Below are 25,744 nucleotides of genomic sequence, written 5' to 3'. Positions count from 1 at the left end.
GGGGATCTTTGTGCTGCCAGAGCTGAACACCCGGTAACTGCAGCCCTGTGCAGCTGAAGCAAGGTACATCAATCCATCCATCTCTCTCTCTCTCTCTCTCTCTCTCTCTCTCTCTCTCTCTCCTTTCTCTTCATATTAGGTGGGGGGGAAACATGTGATGCCTAGGGGCAGTGTGGTACTGATATCTGGCCCTGACTGCGACGGGTGCCACTTCTCCTTTTTTTAATAGGCTTGTGCTTGGCCCTGCCCACTGCCTGGCTTCTCTCCGACCCCTGGTCCTTAACTAATGACAACGGGCGGCGCTGCTCTCTACCCCCTTGAGGACAATTCCACTGCCTGGCCCTTTTGAGCCCGTAGCCCCTGGCACTGTGAGTACCACTTAGAACCCTTATTTAAACTATACACCCCCAGTCTAAACTTAATTATACACCCCCTGTAGCCTAACCATAACTATACACCCCCACAGTCTAGCTCTATCTATAAACCCCCCACCATCCCGCAGCCTAGCCAACTATACACCCCCTGTAGCGCATCCATAACTATACACCCCCACCACCCCCACAGCCTAACTAACTATACACCCTGCACCCCCACAGCCTAACTAACTATACACCCCCCTGTAGCGCATCCCCAACTATACACCCCACACCACCCCCGCACCCAGGAGAGACAGTACTGGAAGCGGTATTTTAAATGTGTTGCCGCGCTACAGGTCCTCACGTTTCTACACACCACTACCCACGCTGGATCTCAGTGACAGCATCTAAATGATGCCGGCTCCAAGTCCAAAGAGATCAGCATGTGCAGAGACGGCGCTACATTCTCAGCAATGCCTAGACAGGCACTCTGCCTGCTTTGGTCATATTGCTGCTGTGCTCTGTCGCCCGCAGCATGAAGTGCAGCCATGAAAGCCCCCGGAGAGAGCAGCCCTGAAATCCCCCGGACAGCGCAGCCCTGAAAGCCCCCGGACAGCGCAGCCCTGAAAGCCCCTGGCCACTGCACCTTGAAGCCTCCAGTGAGTGGTCGGGTCAGAGCTTCTTCTATTCCAACAGCAGTCTAATGTAAGTAAACCCAACCTACACCAATAGAATATATCTGCTACTGTGGTGGGGCATATCTGGCACTGTGGGGGGGCATATCGGGCACTGTGGGGGGGGGCATATCTGGCACCGTGGGGCGGCATATCTGGCACTGTGGGGGGCATATCTGGCACTGTAGGGGGGCATATCTGGCACTGGGGGCATACCTGTCACTGTGGGGGGGCATATCTGGCACTGGGGGGCATGCCTATCACTGTGAGGGGCATATCACACACTGGGGGAATGCCTGGCACTGTGGGGGGCATAGCTGGCACTGTGGGGGGCATATCTGGCTCTGTGGGGGGGCATATCTGGCTCTGTGGGGGGGGGCATATCTGGCACTGTGGGGGGCATATCTGGCACTGTGGGGGGCATATTGCGCACTGGGGGCATACCTGGCACTGTGGGGGCATATCTGGCACTGGGGGGCATAACTAGCACGGTGGGGGCATATCGCACACTGGGGGCATGCCTGGCACTGTGGGGGGCATATCTGGCACTGTGGGGGGCATATCTGGCACTGTGGGAGGGGGGCATATCTGGCACTGTGGGGGGGACATCGCACACTGGGGGCATACCTGGCACTGTGGGGGGGCATATCTGGTACTGGGGGCATACCTGTCACTGTGGGGGGCATATCTGGCACTGGGGGGCATGCCTAGCACTGTGGGCGGCATAGCTGGCACTGTGGGGGGCATATCTGGCTCTGTGGGGAGCATATCTGGCACTGTGGGGGGCATATCTGGCACTGTGGGGGGCATATCGCGCACTGGGGGCATACCTGGCACTGTGGGGGCATATCTGGCACTGGGGGGGGGGCATAACTAGCAATGCGGGGGCATATCGCACACTGGGGCATGCCTGACACTGTGTGGGGCATATCTGGCACTGTGGATGGCATATCTGGCACTGTGGGGGGGGGTATCGCACACTGGGGGCATACCTGGCACTGTGGGGGCATATCTGGCACTGTGGGGGGCATATCTGGCACTGTGGGGGGGCATATCTGGCACTGTGGGGGGGGCATATTGCACACTGGGGTCATATCTAGCACTGTGGGGGGCATATCTGGCACTGTGGGGGCATATCTGGCACTGTGGGGGGCATATCTGGCACTGTGGGGGCATATCGCACACTGGGGGCAAACCTAGCACTGTCGAGGGCATATCTGGCACTGGGGGCATATCTGGTACTGTCAAGCACTGTGGGGGCATATCTGGTACTGTGGGGGGGCATATCTGTCACTGTGGGGGGGGGCATATCTGTCACTGTGGGGGGCATATCTGGCACTGTGGTGGGCATATCGCACACTGGGGGCATATCTGGCACTCTGGGGGGCATATCACGCACTGGGGGCATATGTGGCACTGTGGGGGGCATAACTGGCACTGTGGGGGGGCATATCTGGCACTGTGGGGGGCATATCTGGCACTGTGGGGGGGGGGGGCATATTGCACACTGGGGACATACCTAGCACTGTGGGGGGGCATATCTGGCACTGTGGGGGCATATCTGGCACTGTCGGGGCATATCTGGCACTGTGGGGGGCATATCTGGCACTGTGGGGGGCATATCGCACACTGGGGGCAAACCTAGCACTGTCGAGGGCATATCTGGCACTGGGGGCATATCTGGCACTGGGGGCATATCTGGTACTGTCAAGCACTCTGGGGGGCATATCGCGCACTGGGGGCATATCTGGTACTGTGGGGGGTATATCTGTCACTGTGGGGGGCATATCTGTCACTGTGGGGGGCATATTTTGCACTGTGGGGGGCATATCGCACACTGGGGGCATATCTGGCACTCTGGGGGGCATATCGCACACTGGGGGCATATGTGGCACTGTGGGGGGGGCATATCACACACTGGGGTCATATCTGGCATTGTGGGGGGCATATCTGGCACTGTGGGGGGCATATCTGGCACTGTGGGGGGCATATAACGCACTGGGGGCATATCTGGCACTCTGGGGGGCATATCGCGCACTGGGGGCATATCGCGCACTGTGGGGGGGCATATCGCACACTGGGATCATCTCTGGCACTGTGGAGGGCATATATGGCACTGTGGAGGGCATGGCACTGTGGGGGACATATCACACACTGGGGGCAAACCTGGCACTGTGGGGGGAATACCTAGCACTGTCGAGGGCATATCTGGCACTCGGGGCATATCTGGCACTGGGTGCATATCTGGTATTGTCTGGCACTATGGGGGCATATGGCTGGCACTGGGGGCATATCTGGCACTGTGGGGGCATATCTGTTACTGTCTGGCACTGTGTGGGCATATGTGTGGCACTGTGGAGGGATACCTAGCACTGTGGGGGCATACCTAGCACTGCCGTGGCACATCTTCATTGTCTCTGCTTCTTCACAGGACACGTGTCAGCCTGCTCTGTGCCGTTCCAGTCCCAGTGCTGGCTGCTGTAGGGGAGCAGAAGAGGAGAACCGCGCGGTGCCAGAAGCAGAAGGTTAGGAAGCTTAGGAGAGTGCACTGAGGAGCGGAGGAGGGGGAAGAAGGCTGCGGGGAACCTGGAACCAGAGGTCCGGACAGGATGAATGAAGAGTTGCAGAGAGGTGAATCATCCAGAGTGTCCCCCAAAAGCAGCCTCCTTAGAAGCACAGTGGGCCAGGTTATTAGCTACTACATATACCCTGCAGCCTAACACCATACCTCCCCAAACCTGACATTAAGAGGGACACCTCGCGTGCCCGACCGTCTTCCCAACTACCCCCACCACCGCCACGGGACACTGTGGGCCAGTTGGAAGGTATGCTAACACTATCCCCCCAGCCTAACTCTAACTATATACCCCCCTCCCCCATGGCGTAACTATAACTATACATCCCACTCCCCACCAGCCTAACACTAACTATACATCCCGCTCGCCACAGTCTAACACAAACTATACATCCCGCTCCCCACCAGCCTAACACTAACTATACATCCCGCTCCCCAACAGCCTAACACTAACTATACATCCCACTCCCCACCAGCCTAACACTAACTATACATCCTGCGCCCTGCAGCCTAACACTAACTATACATCCCGCTCCCCACCAGCCTAACACTAACTATACATAACGCTCCCCAGAGTCTAACAGAAACTATACATCCCGCTCTCTGCAGCCTAACACTAACTATGCATCCCGCTCCCCACCAGCCTAACAATAACTATACATCCCGCTCCCCACCAGCCTAACACTAACTATACATACCGCTCCCCCACGGCGTAACTATAACTATACATCCCAATCCCCACCAGCCTAACACTAACTATACATCCCGCTCCCCACAGTCTAACACTAACTATACATCCCGCTCCCTGCAGCCTAACACAAACTATACATCCTGTTCCCCACCAGCCTAACACTAACTATACATCCCGCTCCCCACCAGCCTAACACTAACTATACATCCCGCTCCCCACCAGCCTAACACTAACTATGCATCCCGCTCCCCACCAGCCTAACACTAACTATACATCCCGCTCTCCACCAGCCTAACACTAACTATACATCCCACTCCCCACCAGCCTAACAATAACTATACATCCCGCTCCCTGCAGTCTAACACTAACTATACATCCCGCTCCCTGCAGCCTAACACTAACTATACACCCTGCTCCCTGCAGCCTAACACTAACTATACACCCAGCTCCCTGCAGCCTAACACTAACTATACATCCCGCTCCCCACCAGCCGAACACTAACTATACAGCCCGCTCCCCACCAGCCTAACACTAACTATACATCCCACCCCCCACCAACCTAACTCTAACTATACATCCCGCTCCCCACCAGCCTAACACTAACTATACACCCCGCTCCCCACCAGCCTAACACTAACTATACATCCCGCTCCCCACCAGCCTAACAATAACTATACATCCCGCTCCCAGCAGTCTAACACTAACTATACATCCCGCTCCCTGCAGCCTAACACTAACTATACACCCCGCTCCCTGCAGCCTAACACTAACTATACATCCCGCTCCCCACCAGCCTAACACTAACTATACATCCCGCTCCCCACCAGCCTAACACGAACTATACATCCTACCCCCCACCAACCTAACTCTAACTATACATCCCGCACCCCACCAGACTAACACTAACTATACACCCCGCTCCCCACCAGCCTAACACTAACTATACATTCCGCTTCCCACCAGCCTAACAATAACTATACATCCCGCTCCCTGCAGTCTAACACAAACTATACATCCCGCTCCCCACCAGCCTAACACTAACTATACATCCCGCTCCCTGCAGCCTAAAACTAACTATACACCCCGCTCCCTGCAGACTAACACCAACTATGCATCCCGCTCCCCACCAGCCTAACACTAACTATACATCCCGCTCCCAGCAGTCTAACACTAACTATACATCCCGCTCCCTGCAGCCTAACACTAACTATACACCCCGCTCCCTGCAGCCTAACACTAACTATACATCCCGCTCCCCACCAGCCTAACACTAACTATACATCCCGCTCCCCACCAGCCTAACACTAACTATACATCCCACCCCCCACCAACCTAACTCTAACTATACATCCCGCACCCCACCAGACTAACACTAACTATACACCCCGCTCCCCACCAGCCTAACACTAACTATACATTCCGCTTCCCACCAGCCTAACAATAACTATACATCCCGCTCCCTGCAGTCTAACACAAACTATACATCCCGCTCCCCACCAGCCTAACACTAACTATACATCCTGCTCCCTGCAGCCTAAAACTAACTATACACCCCGCTCCCTGCAGACTAACACCAACTATGCATCCCGCTCCCCACCAGCCTAACACTAACTATACATCCCGCTCCCCACCAGCCTAACACTAACTATACATCCCACACCCCACCAACCTAACTCTAACTATACATCCCGCTCCCCACCAGCCTAACACTAACTATACACCCCGCACCCCACCAGCCTAACACTAACTATACACCCCGCTCCCCACCAGCCTAACACTAACTATACATCCCGCTCCCCACCAGCCTAACAATAACTATACATCCTGCTCCCTGCAGTCTAACACTAACTATACATCCCTCTCCCTGCAGTCTAACACTAACTATACATCACGCTCCCCACCAGCCTAACACTAACTATACATCCCGCTCCCCATCAGCCTAGTACTCACTATACATCCCGCTCCCTGCAGTCTAACACTAACTATACATCCCACTCCCCACCACCCTAACACTAACTATACACCCCGCTCCCCGCAGTCTAACACTAACTATACACCCTGCTCCCCGCAGTCTAACACTAACTATACATCCCACCCCCCACCAGCCTAACACTAACTATACACCCCGCTCCCTGCAGTCTAACACTAACTATACATCCCGCTCCCCACCAGCCTAACACTAACTATACACCCCGCTCGCCGCAGTCTAAAACTAACTATACACCCCGCTCCCCGCAGTCTAACACTAACTATACATCCCACCCCCCACCAGCCTAACACTAACTATACACCCCGATCCCCACAGTCTAACACTCACTATACATCCCGCTCTCTGCAGTCTAACACTAACTATACATCCCGCTCCCTGCAGTCTAACACTAACTATACATCCTACTCCCCACCAGCCTAACACTAACTATACATCCCACTTCCTTCATCCAAATGTTAACTATACATCCCTGTCCCCTGCAGCCTAACTCTAGCTATACATACCTCCAAAGACTAACCCTATCTATATACCACCCCCACAACCCAACTAACACTAACTATACACCCCGCTCCCCACCAGCCTAACACTAACTATACATTCCGCTTCCCACCAGCCTAACAATAACTATACATCCCGCTCCCTGCAGTCTAACACAAACTATACATCCCGCTCCCCACCAGCCTAACACTAACTATACATCCCGCTCCCTGCAGCCTAAAACTAACTATACACCCCGCTCCCTGCAGACTAACACCAACTATGCATCCCGCTCCCCACCAGCCTAACACTAACTATACATCCCGCTCCCCACCAGCCTAACACTAACTATACATCCCACACCCCACCAACCTAACTCTAACTATACATCCCGCTCCCCACCAGCCTAACACTAACTATACACCCCGCTCCCCACCAGCCTAACACTAACTATACACCCCGCTCCCCACCAGCCTAACACTAACTATACAACCCGCTCCCCACCAGCCTAACAATAACTATACATCCTGCTCCCTGCAGTCTAACACTAACTATACATCCCGCTCCCCACCAGCCTAACACTAACTATACATCCCGCTCCCTGCAGCCTAAAACTAACTATACACCCCGCTCCCTGCAGCCTAACACTAACTATGCATCCCGCTCCCCACCAGCCTAACACTAACTATACATCCCGCTCCCCACCAGCCTAACACTAACTATACATCCCACACCCCACCAACCTAACTCTAACTATACATCCCGCTCACCACCAGCCTAACACTAACTATACACCCCGCTCCCCACCAGCCTAACACTAACTTTACACCCGCTCCCCGCAGTCTAACACTAACTATACATCCCTCTCCCTGCAGTCTAACACTAACTATACATCACGCTCCCCACCAGCCTAACACTAACTATACATCCCGCTCCCCATCAGCCTAGCACTCACTATACATCCCGCTCCCTGCATTCTAACACTAACTATACATCCCACTCCCCACCACCCTAACACTAACTATACACCCCGCTCCCTGCAGTCTAACACTAACTATACACCCTGCTCCCTGCAGTCTAACACTAACTATACATCCCACCCCCCACCAGCCTAACACTAACTATACACCCCGCTCCCTGCAGTCTAACACTAACTATACATCCCGCTCCCCACCAGCCTAACACTAACTATACACCCCGCTCACCGCAGTCTAAAACTAACTATACACCCCGCTCCCCGCAGTCTAACACTAACTATACATCCCACCCCCCACCAGCCTAACACTAACTATACACCCCGATCCCCACAGTCTAACACTCACTATACATCCCGCTCTCTGCAGTCTAACACTAACTATACATCCCGCTCCCTGCAGTCTAACACTAACTATACATCCTACTCCCCACCACCCTAACACTAACTATACACCCCGCTCCCTGCAGTCTAACACTAACTATACACCCTGCTCCCTGCAGTCTAACACTAACTATACATCCCACCCCCCACCAGCCTAACACTAACTATACACCCCGCTCCCTGCAGTCTAACACTAACTATACATCCCGCTCCCCACCAGCCTAACACTAACTATACACCCCGCTCCCCGCAGTCTAACACTAACTATACATCCCACCCCCCACCAGCCTAACACTAACTATACACCCCGATCCCCACAGTCTAACACTCACTATACATCCCGCTCTCTGCAGTCTAACACTAACTATACATCCCGCTCCCTGCAGTCTAACACTAACTATACATCCTACTCCCCACCAGCCTAACACTAACTATACATCCCACTTCCCACATCCAAATGTTAACTATACATCCCTGTCCCCTGCAGCCTAACTCTAGCTATACATACCTCCAAAGACTAACCCTATCTATATACCCCCCCCACAACCCAACCATTCTCCTCCCACCTGCAGCCTAACCCCACGCATCCCCACAGCCTAAACCTAACATACACTCCCCTCTGCAGCCTAACCATACATCCCGCTTCAGCCTATAACACTAATCACACAGATACACACCCCACAGCATATAACCCTAACCATACACACCTAACAGCCTATAACCCTAACCATGCACACACCACACAGTCTATAACACTAACCATGCACACCCCCTGCAGCCTATAACCCTAACCATACAAACACCCCGCAGTCGATAACACTAACCCAATTGTGGTATGGCGCCTACAATTTATAGATAATGTCCACACATATGGTGTTCCAACGTTCAGTGAAGCAAACAGGGATAGTTCAGCCAATAACTTGTTTATTTAGTTGTTCCTGATGTCACAGGCAAAACAATGTACAAATTCCCAACGCGTTTCGTCTACAGTGACTTCATCGGGGGAACAATGTGAACAGTCTAAAATTCAAGTATTTTATTTTTATATACAAGCTATATAATAAATACAATAAAAATTACATTAAAAAGGCTTCACTACAGACCCATAAAGATGTGGAAAAATAAGGAAAATTACCGAATATCGAAGAAAAAGGAGAAATGATGAATAGAAGATGGTGGTGAAAAGTTTAGTAAAAGAGAAAAAAAACTTGTGAAAAAGTTAATTTGAGGTGAGTACCTTACTAGAGAGATAGAGAGTATACTCATCTCAAATTACTTTTTCACTAGGTTTTTTTTCTCTTTTAATAAACTTTTCACCACTATCTTCTTTTCAACATTTCTCCCTTTTCTTCAATATTTTGGGGCGTGAGCTACTGACGGCAAAATAAACCACCTAAAGAGCTACTAAAATAAAAATAAATCTGCATAATAACCAAATAATGCCATTTACACATTATGCCACACACTTGAATGCCGCTGACACATTATGACACATACTGCTCGGAGACAGTGTGGGCAGAGATAACCGACAATAATAAATAAAACAAAAAACTAATTTATAATAGCGGTATGCTATAGACCACCAAATATAAACGAAAGGGAAGAGTCTCTTCTTTTAAACCAAATCAAACAAGCATTAAATCAGGGTCAGGTATTAATTATGGGGGATTTTAATTTACCCGGCATTGATTGGAAAAACGAAACAGGTAAATCAGCAAGAAGCAATGGGTTCTTAAGCTTACTTAAAGACCAGTTTATAAAACAAATGGTAGAAACTCCAACTCGTGATGAGGCACTCTTGGACTTAGTATTAACAAATAACACAGACTTAGTTTCAAACACAAAAGTAATTGAATAATTAGGGAACAGTGATCACAATATGGTTTCACTGGAAATCAACTTCAGTAAATTACATCAAAAAGGATTTGCAAAAATACTAAACTTCAGAAAAGCGAACTTTGAATTATTCAGGGAAACCCTAACAGGAATTGGGTGGGAAACAGTTATGGAGGGAAAAAATGCAGAGGAAATGTGGGATACTCTAGAAAAGGTGCTTGATTCACTAACTATTGAATACATTCCTAAAGTAACTAAAGGTAAATTCAACAAAAAAAGCCACCATGGTTGGACAAAGAAGTAAGGTCAGCTATCCAGACCGTGGAACGAACATTTACCACAAACGGGACAAATAAGCCAGATCTCATTGTGGATTTCAAGCCGAAGGAAATAATACTGAGGCTAAGCAAACTCAAAACAAATAAATCACCAGGGCCTGATGGGATTCATCCGAGGGTATTAATGGAATTAAGGGATGAACTAGCTACCCCCCTACATTATATCTTTAGCAAGTCACTATCGTCAGGTATAGTATCAAAAGATTGGAGAATAGCAGAGGTAGTGCCAATATTCAAAAAAGGAAAAAAGGAAGATCCCGCTAATTACAGACACGTTAGTTTAACATCAATTGTGGGTAAACTATTTGAAGGATTTTTAAGGGATGGTATCCAGGAATATTTAGATCATCACCATCTACTCAGTACTAACCAACATGGGTTCGTGAAAAATCGTTCATGCCAAACTAATCTACTAGGGTTCTATGAAGAGGTTAGCAAAAACCTCGATAATGGAAATGCTGTAGATGTGATTTTCCTAGATTTCGCTAAAGCATTTGATACTGTCCCACACAAGAGATTGATTAATAAAATGGAGAACCTAGGATTGGGTGAAAATATCTGCAGATGGGTAGGGAATTGGCTATGTAATAGAGAACAAAGAGTGGTTGTAAATGGTGCCGTATCAGATATGATACCAGTACTAAGTGGAGTGCCCCAGGGTTCGGTTTTGGGGCCCATTTTGTTTAACATTTTTATTAACGATATTGGGATAGGGTTACTCAGCAATGTATCCATCTTTGCAGACGATACAAAACTTAGCAAAGTCATCAAATCATCAGAAGATGTCACCATGCTTCAAAATGATCTTGCAAGTCTAGATGAGTGGGCAAAAAATGTAAGATGAGGTTCAATGTAGATAAATGTAAGGTTATGCACCTTGGGAGACACAACCAGTGTGCAAGTTACAACCTTAGCGGAGAGGAACTGGGTAATTCCATACTTGAAAAGGATCTAGGAGTCCAAATAGACAGCAAACTGGGATGTAGTGCCCATTGTAATGTAGCTACAAAAAAGGCCAACAAAATTCTGGCATGTATTAAGAGGGGAATGGAAACTAGGGACTCAAGGGTAATTATGCCACTATATAAAGCACCTCGAGTACAGAGTACAGTTCTGGGCTCCACACTTTAAAAAGGACATCATAGAATTAGAAAAAGTCCAAAGGCGAGCAACAAAGCTTATTAGGGGAATGGAGAATTTAAGCTACGGGGAGAGATTAACCAATTTGGGACTATTTACATTAGAAAAGAGATGTTTAAGGGGGGACATGCTCAACATGTACAAGTATATCAAGGGCCAATATAAGGAACTGTCACACACCCTCTTTTCTACTAGAAAGGAATCTAGGACACGAGGGCATGAGTATAGATTAGAAGAAAAAAGATTTCATTCAGCTAGTAGAAAGAATTTCTTTACGGTCAGAACAGTCAAACTCTGGAACTCTCTTCCCAGAGAGGTGGTAACGGCTGGCTCATTAAATGCGTTCAAGGCAAAGTTGGACAAACATTTACTGGAGAAAAACATCCATGGGTACAAATAAGAAATATAATTTGTCTGTAAAATACCAGAACCTACCAAATCAGCAATGGATATCTATACCAGGTTGAACTAGATGGACGCAAGTCTTTTTTCAGCCTTACCTACTATGTAACTATGTAACTATATGCAATGTCCAATATCCCACATACATATCTCCCAACACTGGAGGCAGAGGAAAAGGGACATATGTGCGTGCCGAAGTCATGTGCCCGAAATTAGGGGGCATGACCTACTATTGTGGATCTCATATGAGGCCACAGCCCCCATTTTTTCCACTATGGGGGCATGACCATTGCTCTGAGTGCTGCTGGATATGCTCCCAGCCTCTCTGGATATACACTGTGCCATATATACACATGCCACAAGTTATACAATGCCCACAATACCCACAGTTATGCCATAAACACAATCCCCCCCCAGCAGTGCCAGATAAACAATGCCCGACCAATTGTGTTGCCATTCTAAATAAATACTCTGGTGGTACTGTGTGCATAAAAAAATAAATTGGTGTAGCCCCATGCCACATGGGGTGCTGCCAATGAAAATGGGGGTGAGATATACATATGCCCCCCAAAGTGCAGTGCCAGATATACATATGCCCAAATAGTGCCAGATACACATATTCTCCCACAGTGCCAGGTATGCCTCAACAGTGCCCGAAACAGGTATGCCCCCACTGTGCCAGATATTGCCCTATGGTGCCAAGTATGCCCCCACAGTGCCAGGTATGCCCCCAATAGTGCCAGATATGCCCCCAATAGTGCAAGATATGCCACCCACTGTGCCAGAAATGCCCCCAATAGTGCCAGGTATGCCCCCAATAGTGCCAAGTATGCCCCCAATAGTGCCAGGTATGCCCCCACTGGCCAGCACTCACCATTGTTACTCCTGCTGGTGGTAGGAGAATCCGATGTCCCCCTGCTGGCTGGCCTGGTTGTGTGCTTCTTGTGCTCCTCATCTGCCACTGCTACTACCCTTCTGAGGACAGGAGAGCAGCACAGCACATCACGCATCTCTCCTTCCCCCTCCCTTCCCTGTGACTGGGCTGTCAGCAAAGCAAAGCTCACAGGCCGGCTTCTGATTGGCTGATGGCAGCCCAGTCACAGGGATATACACTGAGGGGAAGGAGAGATGCGCAATCAGATCTGATCCTGAGGACTGTATCTCTGAAACGCATTGATTATGATGAGCGGGGACTCTTTGATACACTGAAGCAGCACTTTCTATGCACCAGACACTTTTTGGACAGAGATGATCTGGACTTCAATTCAGAGAGCTTATTGCGGTGGTGCTGAGCTTAATTTTTTGGACCTCAAATATTTTTTGCTTTAGTGGCAAAGCCCACCGCAACACCAAAACAGGGTGAGTTGTTCCCTTCATTTGGGATTTCCAGTTCATACAGTATATGTGCCTATCAGTGTGTATTTTGTCCCAAGTAATTTTTATTGTTCTTATTTGTTTTGAATTGTTTGATGTTATTACATGCACATAAAATAAATTGTGTGTTGTTAACAAAAAGCATTGTTTGACATATCTTGCGCCGGATATATTCAAAACACTTGCTTCTTGTATGAACACACTGACAGGTCATACAACTATCAAGCCTTATTGTAGCCAAATATGTAGTGCTTAGACCCCATTTAATTAGCACAGAATTGAATAGCAAAAAATATGCAAGTTATAATATCATAATAATATATTGTTCATTTGGGATGCAGTTTAAATCCCGGCGGTCGGGATCCTGGCGGTCAGAATCCCGGCGGTCGGGATCCCGGCGTTCAGAATCCCGACTCTGGAATCCCGACTGCCGAAATCCCGACACTTTCTCCCTCCGTGGGTGTCCACGACACCCCTGGAGGGAGAATAAATTAGTGTGCCGAGCGTAGCGAGACACCGGGCCCGCTGCGTGACGAGCGCAGCGAACCCGCAAGGGGGGGGGGGGGGCGATCCACGTCCCCCCCTTGTCGGGATTTTGGTGGTCGGGATTCCGACCGCCGGGATTTCATACTGAATCCGTTCAAACTCATAGACCGTTTATGTTCTTCTCTGCCCTCAGGTCCGCTCATCGTGATGGACTATTGCTATCTGTTGTTAGTGGAGTCCCAGTTTGGCTGATGTATGTATAGATGTGTCCACATACATCTTGGTTTTATTGTGCCATGTATGGCACAATTTGGCAAAAATTGGACTCTGCAAATGACACGCTTTGTGATTTTTTCTACAAAATGTGCTTCTCTACTCTTTATACAAACTTTACCGCTGCAAAAAAGTGTTGTACAAGTCCTAAACTGCACCAACTATAACATTTCCCAAAATATAACATAAATGTGGCATTGACCATTATTGTGATGTACTGTATGGAAGGCTAAAAGTGGACCTGTAGAGGTGGTGGAACTCATTTCCCTCTGCCACCTAATTATCCCCCTCCTCCAATAGGCAGAGTCAGGGCCAGTGCTTGGGTGTTTGGCACCCCCCACACCCCACCCCTACAAACTATTGTGCTTTTCTGCTAGAATTCCTGTGCAGGGCCAAGGTGGAGGTTGAACTGGTTCTGCCTCACCACTACAGGTGGTGGGTCTCAGTTCCATCCTGTTCCCCACCACTTTAGCCCCTGTCTGTATGTAACATGGCACTGCAGTACATCCTATCAATGTCGATATAAATATGACCAGATGGAAAACAAGTGAAGTGCGCAGTTTACGTACTTTGTCCGTAAACCACTAACCCTTTATTCCTAGCTACGTGCAAACAAAGCGTAACACAGCGTAGCGAACCTTGTCCTTGTGTGATACACGCTATACCGATACCTATAAAACAATATCTTTTCGCAGTACTTAGTACCCAATTTGAGTACACCTTAGTTACTTGAGAAACCAGTGTGTTTTGACAATGCCTGTAAGGCACGGTTAAAATATTCGCTGGCAGACTCACTGTCTTTTTGTTTGATAGCGAGTGTCCAGTTATATTTAATCATCGCATGGAAATATACACCCAATTGTAGATTTATTAGGCATATATTTTCATCGTTACACTCCTCAGTCATAAGTCTTTTCACCCTCCACACCACTATCTCAAATGAATTTCGGGATATCTATGTGTGAAGGGAGGCAAGCTCTCAACATGCTCCCCTGATCCTTATTTGTGGGCTCATCTGAATTTCCCAGATCCTTTTTGAATTTCTGACAAAGTGCCAGATCTCCTCTAGGATCAAGGAAATCTGAGATGATGGAACAAAGTTCCAATCGTGTCCAAGTATTGTGCATGTTACTAATCTTTACAGGCATCACCTCATCTCTGTCTCACTTTCCACAAGGAGCCTCCCCTGTGTGCAAAGGGTAGATTTGTACCCCCTCATCACCATTGGACTCTGCTCCGGGAACAACTGTCTCTGTGCTGTGTTGTGTGTACTTACCTGTATTTCTGAATGTGTTGCTGGCATCACCCATCTCCTGTGCTAGGATGGCAGCAGCAGCTTTGACTCCCAGCCCTTCTCTCATTTCTGTTAATTTTGCAAGAGATGGCTGATGTCAGCAACCTCTCATTTCCTCCTGTATTTTCCTTATGGGGGGTAAAAACAGTGTACAGGTTATTCATTTTTACATTTTTGTCTGTTTCCCATTCGACGGTAACTGTTCCCTCTGGGGGAGGTGCATTTGCATTCCTGTGGCTGATTGCAGTTATATCCAACAAACATCCAATTCCCTATTGAATTTCACTTTCCTTTTGCCACAAGCTTAAACATTAATTTTGCTTAACTCTTGCCTTGAGTGACAAAATCAGACATACTGTATCTTATCTTTAACTGCAGATAATACTTCTGGATCAAAACTACCAACACTGGGAAATTCTAACAGGCTGCCCTCGGTCATATCCTTCTACCTATTTAAGTAAACTACTGCTGGTTCACCATACTTCATTCGCATTATGAACACGGCCGATCCCTTGGTTCGGCTTAGCTCCTCGTCCCTAGGTAGCACAACTTCTCTGGATGAATTCTTATTTCCCATTGTTATGAGAATTAATCCTTCACCACAAGCAGAAAGTTGGTGGGCAGTTTACTTGAGAGCACCCAAACACTCCTTCCCCCGTGGGCACCGTTTTTCCGACAATTAAGCGGCAAATGTACCTATTAGGGGTAAGCTCCTTTCTCAATCACCACTAACTTTCAGCTAGCGACGAGTCACTAGCACGCCTCGCAGTGGTGCGGCCAAATTTTGCAGAACACAAAAAAACTTGTTTTTCCTATGTTCGGCAAGAATTGTATTCTTGTTTGAGAAGCCAGGCAGATCCTTTTGTTCTGCGCTTAGCCTCTTTTACCCTATTCAACAGAAACCAGTTTTATTGCGTAAGACAATGGAACAGTATCTGTGATAGGGGCAGTCCTATGGTACGTCATCACGCACCCCCTGTATGTCCTATGTTAACACACTTCCTACTCTGATTTCTATAGCGCTATGGGTCACACCGTAATGCGCCCATCAACTCAGTTATATTTCACACTGAGTCCTATTTAAACCTGGGCCTTACACAAAACTGAAATATTTCTGTACAGAAAACTTTCCCTGGTTGGTAGTTTTTCACCAGATGCTTATGCGAGTATAAACCCCCTTAAACAACTATAGGAATTTATTAAAATTTTGCTTGAATTGCTTGCTTTGGAAATGAACCGAAAATACAAAATTTTTCTTGTATTAATTACTATCCTATCATCAGTATTTTAATATTCTGCTTAATAGTGCTTGTAATTAATGTTAGCCCCCACTGGACTACTATGTGTGCTGTGTGTGCAGTGCCCGTGAACAGCCACATATGTACGTGTCTTTGTTACTTAATCCTGTTCACAAGCCGCCGATTGATCGGCCACACATGTGTTCTACAGTGTATTTGCAAGTTTGTGACTGTATTTCGCAGAAGCGGTAATATTGCGTATGACAAATTAATCCCGTACTTGTTCCATAAGTTACGTACAAAGGCCCAAATGCCCGACGTAAGCACGTGTGTGCATTCCTTACGTAATACACTGCAGACGCTTCACGTTACTGTACGTACTGTATAGGCCTAAAACATGCCGCCACGCGGCGGAGTCCTCAGCCTTGCAGTAACCACTAACAACAGTTTATAGTTTTACACAGAAAGAATCCTCTATGCACTGTAATAAACACAGGCTTTTGCCTCCGCTTGTGCAAAAATATTGCATCTGCGCATGTACCTTGACTACAAACAAGCAATTCAAACACTATACCCCGTTAAACTACTTGTGGCAGATAGAAGTACAACCCACTTAATATAAACACTGTATATACTTTAAACACACAGTTATTTCTCTTTGAACTTCACTTATTGTTCCTCGGATTCATACGCTAGCACCTTTCAAGCTCTGTACCGCCGCCGACTTGGCCTTTCCAGCAATGGTTAAATGAGCAGTTCCACCCTTTTGCTGGTATAGGTTCAAGTGCCGCGCGTAGTACAGTGTTCTAGAGTTTGAAACGCCCGGACGCAGCCCTCAATTATCAATGTCGATATAAATATGAGCAGATGGACAACAAGTGAAGTGCGCAGTTTACGTACTTTGTCCGTAAACCACTAACCCTTTATTCCTAGCTACGTGTGAAAAAAGCGTAACACAGCGTAGCGAACCTTGTCCGTGTATGATACACGCTATACAAATACCTATAAAACAGTATATTTTCACAGTACTTAGTACCCAATTTGAGTACACCTTTAATGGATAATGTCCGTATTAAAACTTTGTCGCTAAATGCGAATAAAAGCCAAGACTCAAGTATAACTCAAGAAATAAGGAGATAGAGTCTCCAAATAATGTATTTAGTCCCTAGCTGACAGCAGGGGGTTACACAGAGAGAGAAACAGTATAACACAGTGCACAGTTTGTCATACAATACAAAGTAGGTTTTACACTACTAGGGGGAAAAGAATCAGATACAAAATACAATCAGCCACACTATAGAAAATACAGTATATACAGGAATGCAAACAGTTACTGTCTCATCTACCCGGTCGGAGCTCGCTATGGGCCTTATTCTGGTTGGTGCGGTTCTGTCCGCGTGCGGTCGGTCCGCCGATGTTTGGTGTTTGCGCATGTGCAGAGGCATATCTGCGCATGTGCGAATGGCAGGCATGTCCAAATACTGCATGAATTTTCTACACTCCGAACAGGGGGAGGAGAGGGGCGTGAAGGGCTGTTTTGGCTCATTACCATATGTGTACGCCCAGAGTTTCATGGGCGTTCCCATGAAAACGCTGGGTGTACGTATGGTAATGCGGCCGTGACGCACGTGTGGGGGGCGGACATATGACATAGCCAGATGTTAGCTGCCCGCCCAGATCCCTGCTTTTGCACGGAGAAATGCCCGAATGGTCTGGAGCACTCGGTGCTGTCTGACCACTCGGTCCTGCATTCGATGGGAGGTGTACACACGAGAAATCCACTCGTGCTCCGTGCGGTCAACGGCTTACCGCATTCGGATGCAGTGAGCGGTCCGTACAGAAGGCGGGGCTCAGGACGCTCGGTCCCGTCCGCATATACGCATCCGACCGCACCGACCAGAATAAGGCCCAATATTCTGTCCGGATTATAGCCCAGGGAAATGGAGGGAAGAACAGAGTTTGGGCTGTGCTCCCACTCTTAAAGTGTCCAGAGAGGTGGATGCAGTGAGGGTCATCATTGGTCAGTGGATCGGATGTCGCTTCTCTTGGATTGGTGCAGGAGAATGCACCTGGGTTTCTTTGTCTTTAGGTATCGTCCTAGCTGTCATGGCTCATCCTGAGAAACCAGTTTCTTTGTCTTCAGGTATCGTCCTAGCGTTCATGGCTCATCCTGAGAAACCAGTTTCTTTGTCTTCATGTATCGTCCTAGCTTTCATGGCTCTTCCTGAGAAACCTGTTACTTCCGGGTCTTCTGGTTACACTGTCCTCATGGTGAAATAACAATGAAATATGTAATAGTTCCATAACTTCTGTCCGTTACAAGATATGAACTTCTAACCCGGACCGGAGCGCTGCACATGAGAGACGGAACACAGAGATGAAAAACATGTACATGAGAGATCGTGTATTACCAATATATGTGCTGTGAACTAAAACCATATGGAATATATTTTATTACGTGTGAGTGTGGGATATGAATTTACGTGTATTAATATGGCAGCGCATTGGGTTCGCCTTATTATAAAGTTGGTTATTATACTTTATTTGCGTAACTCTGTGAACCAAGATGGCGGCCATACCATTCTAAAATGGCATACCACAGAGGAACCTTTTATACTGTATGTAAAGTACATATGTGTCCTCATACATTTTTTCACGGGAAAAGGGGAATTGGGAAGGTACCAGTGCACAAGTCACTGAACACGAATAAGGATAATGATGTATATGACAATGAAAAATCCACAATCTATGCAATAGGGTGCCTTAATACATATTATGGCCTAAGACTATATGAGAAAGAAAGAAAGAAAGAAAGAAAGAAAGAAAGAAAGAAAGAAAGAAAGAAAGAAAGAAAGAAAGAAAGAAAGAAAGAAAGAAAGAAAGAAAGAAAGAAAGAAAGCTCTCTTTTTTGGGGGCACTGCTTTGAAAAAAGTTTAAAACTTAACTTTTAATATTATCAAAAAATACAGAGTAAAATTGACACACAATGACACTAACATCACACAAAAAACACACATAAGGAGTAGATAACACTAAAGGAGTGCTCTAACCAGATTGTAGCTTTCAGAAATATATGGTAACTAGGGCCCTTATTCTGATCGGTGCGGCCAGAGCCGCATACGGGGCTCCGGCCGCACCAACCAATCCCCGCCTACTATACGGATCGCCACGGCCGTCCGTACACGGACGGCTGGCAATCCGCATGAAAATGGTGGGGCGTACGCCTCCACCATGGTGGGAGCTGCCCCCTGCATTCGATGGTCGGCGACCATCGAAGGCAGGGCCGCACGCCCCACCAGCTCCCGCAAGCTGAGAGCACACGGACAATCGTCCGTGTGAAAGCTTGTATGGGGGCGGAGAACTGACATCCGGCGATGTCAGCTTTCCGCCCCCATCACTGGCGTCATAGCCTCATTACCATGCATACGCCCCGCGTTTGCATGGGAACGCCCATGAAACGCGGGGCGTATGCATAGGGAAATGAGGGTATGAAGCCCCTCACGCCCCTATACGCCCCCTTTGCGGCGTAGAAACGTTATGTGCGGCGATTTCGCCTGCACATGCGCAGATTGACCTCTGCGCATGTGCAGACTGAAAACATCGGCGGTACGGCCGCACGCGGGCCGTACCGCTCGATTCAGAATAAGGGCCTAGGTGATTCATCGCGCCCTATGGGCGCTCTTCACACCGTTGTAAGGGGCTGTGCCCCCTTAATTTGTGAACGTTTGTATATGAGAAATATGGTTAGAATTGTATGAAAGATGTCTTGTATTGCAACTTGGGTGTCCGCGAATCGGGGGGGGGGGGGGGGGTTGCGGGGGGTGCCGCAAATTGCAGGAGGGGGGTTGGGGGGTGGTTGCTGCGAATCGCGGGAGGGGATGGGTTGCAGAGAATCGCGGGCGGGGGGGGTGGCTTGCCGCAAATCGCGCGGGGGGGGTTTGCGGGGGCAGGGGTTGCGGCAAATTGTGGGAAGGGGGGTTGCGGGGGGTGTGCCACGAATCGCGGGAGGGGGGGTCACGGGGTGGGGTGCCGAGAATCACGGGAGGGGGGGTCGCGTGGGGGGGTGCCGTGAATCGTGAGAGTGAGGGTTGCGGGGGAGGGGGGGTGTTTTTGCCGCGAATCGCGGGAGGGGGGGTCGCGGGGGGGGGGTGTGTGCCATGAATCGCGGGAGTGAGGGTTGCAGGGGGGGGTGATGCGAATCGACACAAGAAAAAATCAACACAGAAAGGTCAACACATGTAAATGTTGACATAAGTGTGGCACTTCATTGGTGAAAAATAAATCTTCAAAAACTCATGTCAACCTTTTTCATTGTCGACCATAGCCATGTCAGTGTTTTGCATGTGCCATTTAATCCTGGGGCTGCTGCGAATTGCGGGGGGGGGGGTAGCGGGGGGTGGGTGCCGCCAATCGCGGGAGGGCACGGTTCACGGGGGTTCCGGTGGGGGGTTGCCGCGAATTGTGTGGGGGGGGGGGGTAGCGGGGGGTGTGTGTGCCGGGAAACGCAGGAGGGGGGGTTGCGGGGGGGCTGTGATGCGAATCGCCACAAAGAAAAATCAACACAGAAAGATCAACACATGTAAATGTTGACATAAGTGTGGCACTTCATTGGTGTCCATGTCGACACATGACAATGAATATGAAAACATTAAAAAATGAAAAATAAATCTTCAAAAACTCATGTCAACCTTTTTCATTGTCGACCATAGCCATGTTAGTGTTTTGCATGTGCCATTTTATCCTGGGGCTGCCGCGAATTGCGGGAGGGGGGGTTGCGGGGGGTGGGTGCCACCAATCGCGGAAGGGCGGGGTTCCGGTGGCGGGTTGCTCCGAATTGTGGGAGGGCGTCGCGGGGGGGTGTAGGGGGTGCCGCGAAATGCGGGAGGGTGGTCGCGTGGGGGGGGTGCCGCGAATCGTGCAAGGGGGGTTGCGGGGGCTTCTTTTTTGCCACGAATCGCGGGGGGAGGCGCGGGGGGGGTTTCCGTGAATCGCGGGAGGGGGGTCGCGGGGGAGGGGAGTGTTTTTGCCACGAATCGCGGGAGGGGGGGTCGCAGGGGGGTGTTTTTGCTGCGAATCGCGGGATGGGGGCGCGGCGGGGGGCGCTCACCTGGTGGCTGTGGAGTAGCAGTGCTGGGCAACATGGGGAGGCAGAGGGTGTCTGGCACTGTCTGTGGGCTCACTGGGCTGGTTCTCATGTGAGATCAGTCATGTGAGTCAGAGGCTCCACCCAGCGTTATACACACATTCACACACTTTGAGTAACAGATGTAGCCAAATATATAAGAGATTAATGTGTTGTACATAACGATTCAATATGCACACCCAGAATTAAATATTATTCTGACAAGGTAAGGGGGCATTAATTGAAGGATATCCTAAGGTATCTCTGGAAACACATTGGAAAATAATTTTTCAATTGTGCATAATTGGTTAAACAGTCATACTTAAAGAAAACAAAGTATTACACAGTGAATAAACAATCAATAGATAGTGGTATAATGACCATTGATTGATAAAGTGTATAATTGAGTCAATCAAGTAGTGTGATACACTGAATCAGTTGCACAAAAATATTGTTGATAAGTGTAACACTGTTGCTTATTGTTGTTTAATTGTTGTTTAATAGAAACAATTGATTTGGTTATTAGGAGAGCGAACAGTATTACTACACAAGAACAATGTATTTATACAGTGACTACACAATCAAGAGACAGTGGTATAATGACAGTTGATTGATATAGTATATAGTTTGGGTCAATCAGAAAGGGTATTACTCTTGATTAAATGTAAGAAAGATGATTATTAATCTATGAAGGAAAATTACCATGTACCAATACCATGAATTTGAAGCAATTAGGAAGTGTAACACTGTTCAGGTACCAATACCAGAAATATTTAGCAATTAGGAAATATAGCACTGTTGCTTGTGTATTAGAAACAATTTAGTTTATTAGTAGTAAAGAAATTTAACCGGTATAAATATCATACTGCAGATAAACCTTAATTGATAGAATGTATAGTATTCTATATTCCCAGGATACATTGTCCTTGGGTTGACAATTAAGGTAAAAACTATAAAAGCTGTCTCACAGTTGTATATATCTATATTATTAGACCCCTGGGTAAGGCTGAATAGAAAGAAAGGGGGTTAGAGTGATAAAGTGGTGGGAGATAAACCCCCTGATTCCAGGACTGCTGCTTCTTGTAAAACATGTGGGGCTTTGCAGCTACAAGTGAGTGGGTCCCTGTGGTCTCAGTTGATGGGTGAGAGGGAAGCTACAGCTGCTACAGTATTTGATCTGATGTAATGCAGCAATGTAATGTATTTAATACATGAGGAGGAAGGAAGCATAAGATTGTTAGAATGTTTAATATTCATTCATTACATGGTGCATTATTTATATCCTTAATAATATTAATATAATATTAAGTTAATATCCATAATGGAAAATATGGTGTATGTCATGGGTCCTCAAACTAATTTGCTCTGGGACCCCATTAAACAATAAAATAATTACAGGACCCCAGCAAGTTACTGCACAAGGTCATCCGATCACACGTGTAGTCAGCAGACAGCACATACATGGCAGCATTGTGTAGGCACAACGTGATGTGAGGAGTCTAAAATAACAGCCAGTCAACAGATTCAACTCCTTGAATCACATACTGAGATTAGAGGAGTCATCAGCCTGATGGTCAGCAACTTGGAGTTGTGATCCCATGCTGATAAGTTTGGGACCCAATTTGGGGTCAGGACCCACAGTTTGAGAACCACTGGTGTATGTAGATGATTTAGAGAAATTATTTGGGTGTAAGGAAAGTAGTACTTATTTGTATGAGGAAAATATACTGATTGTAGTGGGTACTAATTATGAAATATCATCAATTAGACTGATAAAATATAAATTCTCCTTATTGCTTATACTTTGACTGCTAAGTGAAAGAAAGTTAAATGCTGGGAATACAATGTATAAAATTGCCACAAGTTAACAAAGAAAGCCGTTATAATGGGAGACAATGGGCAGTATTCAATGTGAATACTGGCGACGTGCAGCGAATACTGTTTAGGATTCGCTGCACATTCGCCACTGCTCGCTGCGTTCCGGAGCCTCGCTGGCTCCGGTATTCAACGAGTCAGGGGCTCGCTGCCCCTGACTGGCGAATTTGAGCTCCTGCGGCAGACGCCGCAGGGAGCCTGAGGACGGTGGCAGGCAGGGAGATGGAAGTCTCCCTGCCTGCCCCAGAACGTTTGTGGGGGGGAGGTGGGCTCCCCGGGAGCCAGGCAGCACAGGCTGCCCCCCGGGGGTGCCAGCAGGGGCCGGGTATATTCACTACACCCGATCATGCATATGTAATGATCGGGTGAAGTGAATATATGAATATCTAATGAGCGGCTCGGCTCCGGCCCCCTGCTGGCTGGTCTGTGTAAAAAAAAAAATATATATATATATATATATTTTTTTTTTTTATTAAATATATATTCATGTGCTTACAGCACATGAATAAAAATAGCATGCCCCTCCTCAGAATAAAATTCCAGATTTTTTTTACACCAATTGTAAAAAACAAAACACTTTATTTTAAAAGTTCACCTTCCACTTCACCATAAAAAGATAGCGATTGCTACTCGGTGAATCATGGCGAAAAAAACCTTGAAATGTATTCGCCATCTGGTCATTGAATAGGGTGATTCAGAAATTCGCCTTACAGCACAAAATCGCCATAAAAACCTGGCGAATCAGCCTCAATGAATACCGCCCAATTAGAGTGTGCTCAAAGGATGAGCTAGTTGCGAGTTGCTAGTGGAGTATTTATATTGTATTGAATGGGAGTAATTTCTTAGATTCTGGACAATATATCCTGGGAAAATACAATACTATACATTCTATCAATTAAGGTTTATCTGCAGTATGGTATTTATACCAGTTAAATTGCTTTTCTACTAATAAACTAAATTGTTTCTAATACACAAGCAACAGCTCTATATTTCCTAATTAATAAATATTTCTGGTATTGGTACCTGAACAGTGTTACACTTCCTAATTGCGTCAAATTCATGGTATTGGAACCTGGTAATTTTCCTTCATAAATTAAGAATCATCTTTCTTACAATTAATCAAGAGTAATACCCTTTCTGAATGACCCAAACTATATACTATATCAATCAACTGTCGTTATACTACTGTCTCTTGATTGTGTAGTCACTGTTTAAATACATCGTTCTTGTGTAGTAATACTGTTCGCCCTCCTACTAACAAAATCAGTTGTTTCTATGAAATAAGCAACAGTGTCACACTTATTAACAATATTTTTGTGCAACTAATTAACAGTATCACACTACTTGATTGACTCAGTTATACACTTTATCAATGAACAGTCATTATACCACTGTCTATTGATTGTTTATTCACTGTGTAATACTTTGTTTTCTTTAAGTATGACTGTTTAACCAATTATGCACAATTGGAAAATTATTTTGCAATGTGTTGCCAGACATTTCTTAAGCCCCGTACACACAGGGGAGATATATTGCTCAGCATAGGCGTGCACAGCACATTTTATTAGGGGGTGCACTGTCAAAGCGGTGTGCCTAGCACCACCTATTGGGCATGCCTAACACGCCATTGGGTCTGTCTAACACCGACAATCAGGCGTACACTCACTACAATATAAAACGTCTCTCAGCCACACCATTATATCCTGCCTATTTCAGTATTAATCTTCTAATTACTCTGTGTAACAGTACATGCAACTAAAGTCAAAATCATATCTGGATGACACAGGTGTGTAGTGATATGACAATGGTGTAATACAAGTAATAATGCAAAACACACATAATTGATTGATGGGCGCTTATTTTACTGGAATACAGGTCTAAAAAGCAAAAGTCTTTGGTAAAAGGTATTGCTGGTATTACTAGCAGCAATAAGTGTGGGGGCACAGCATTAGGGGGTGCCTGTGCACCCTTAACACTCAATGTGTGCACGCCTATGTTGCTCAGCAATATATTGCTAGCAATATATTGCTGAGCAATATATTGCTCAGTTTCTCCTTTTCATCAGTGACCAGAGATGGTCGCTGATAAAAGGGAACCTCTGCCGGGCGTTGCCGCAGAGGTAATCAGCTGGTTGCAGGAGCAAGCTCCTGTGACCAGCGATTAGAACGGGGCTAAAAACGGAAGCGCGCACCCGGCGATTTATCTCCGGGGCACACTCCCATCACTGCCAATATGGTCGCCAGCGA

The sequence above is a fragment of the Crinia signifera genome, chromosome 7 (assembly GCF_055691185.1).
Source record: "Crinia signifera chromosome 7, ASM5569118v1, whole genome shotgun sequence".
NCBI lineage: Eukaryota > Metazoa > Chordata > Amphibia > Anura > Myobatrachidae > Crinia > Crinia signifera.
This window is presented reverse-complemented; position numbering follows the sequence as displayed.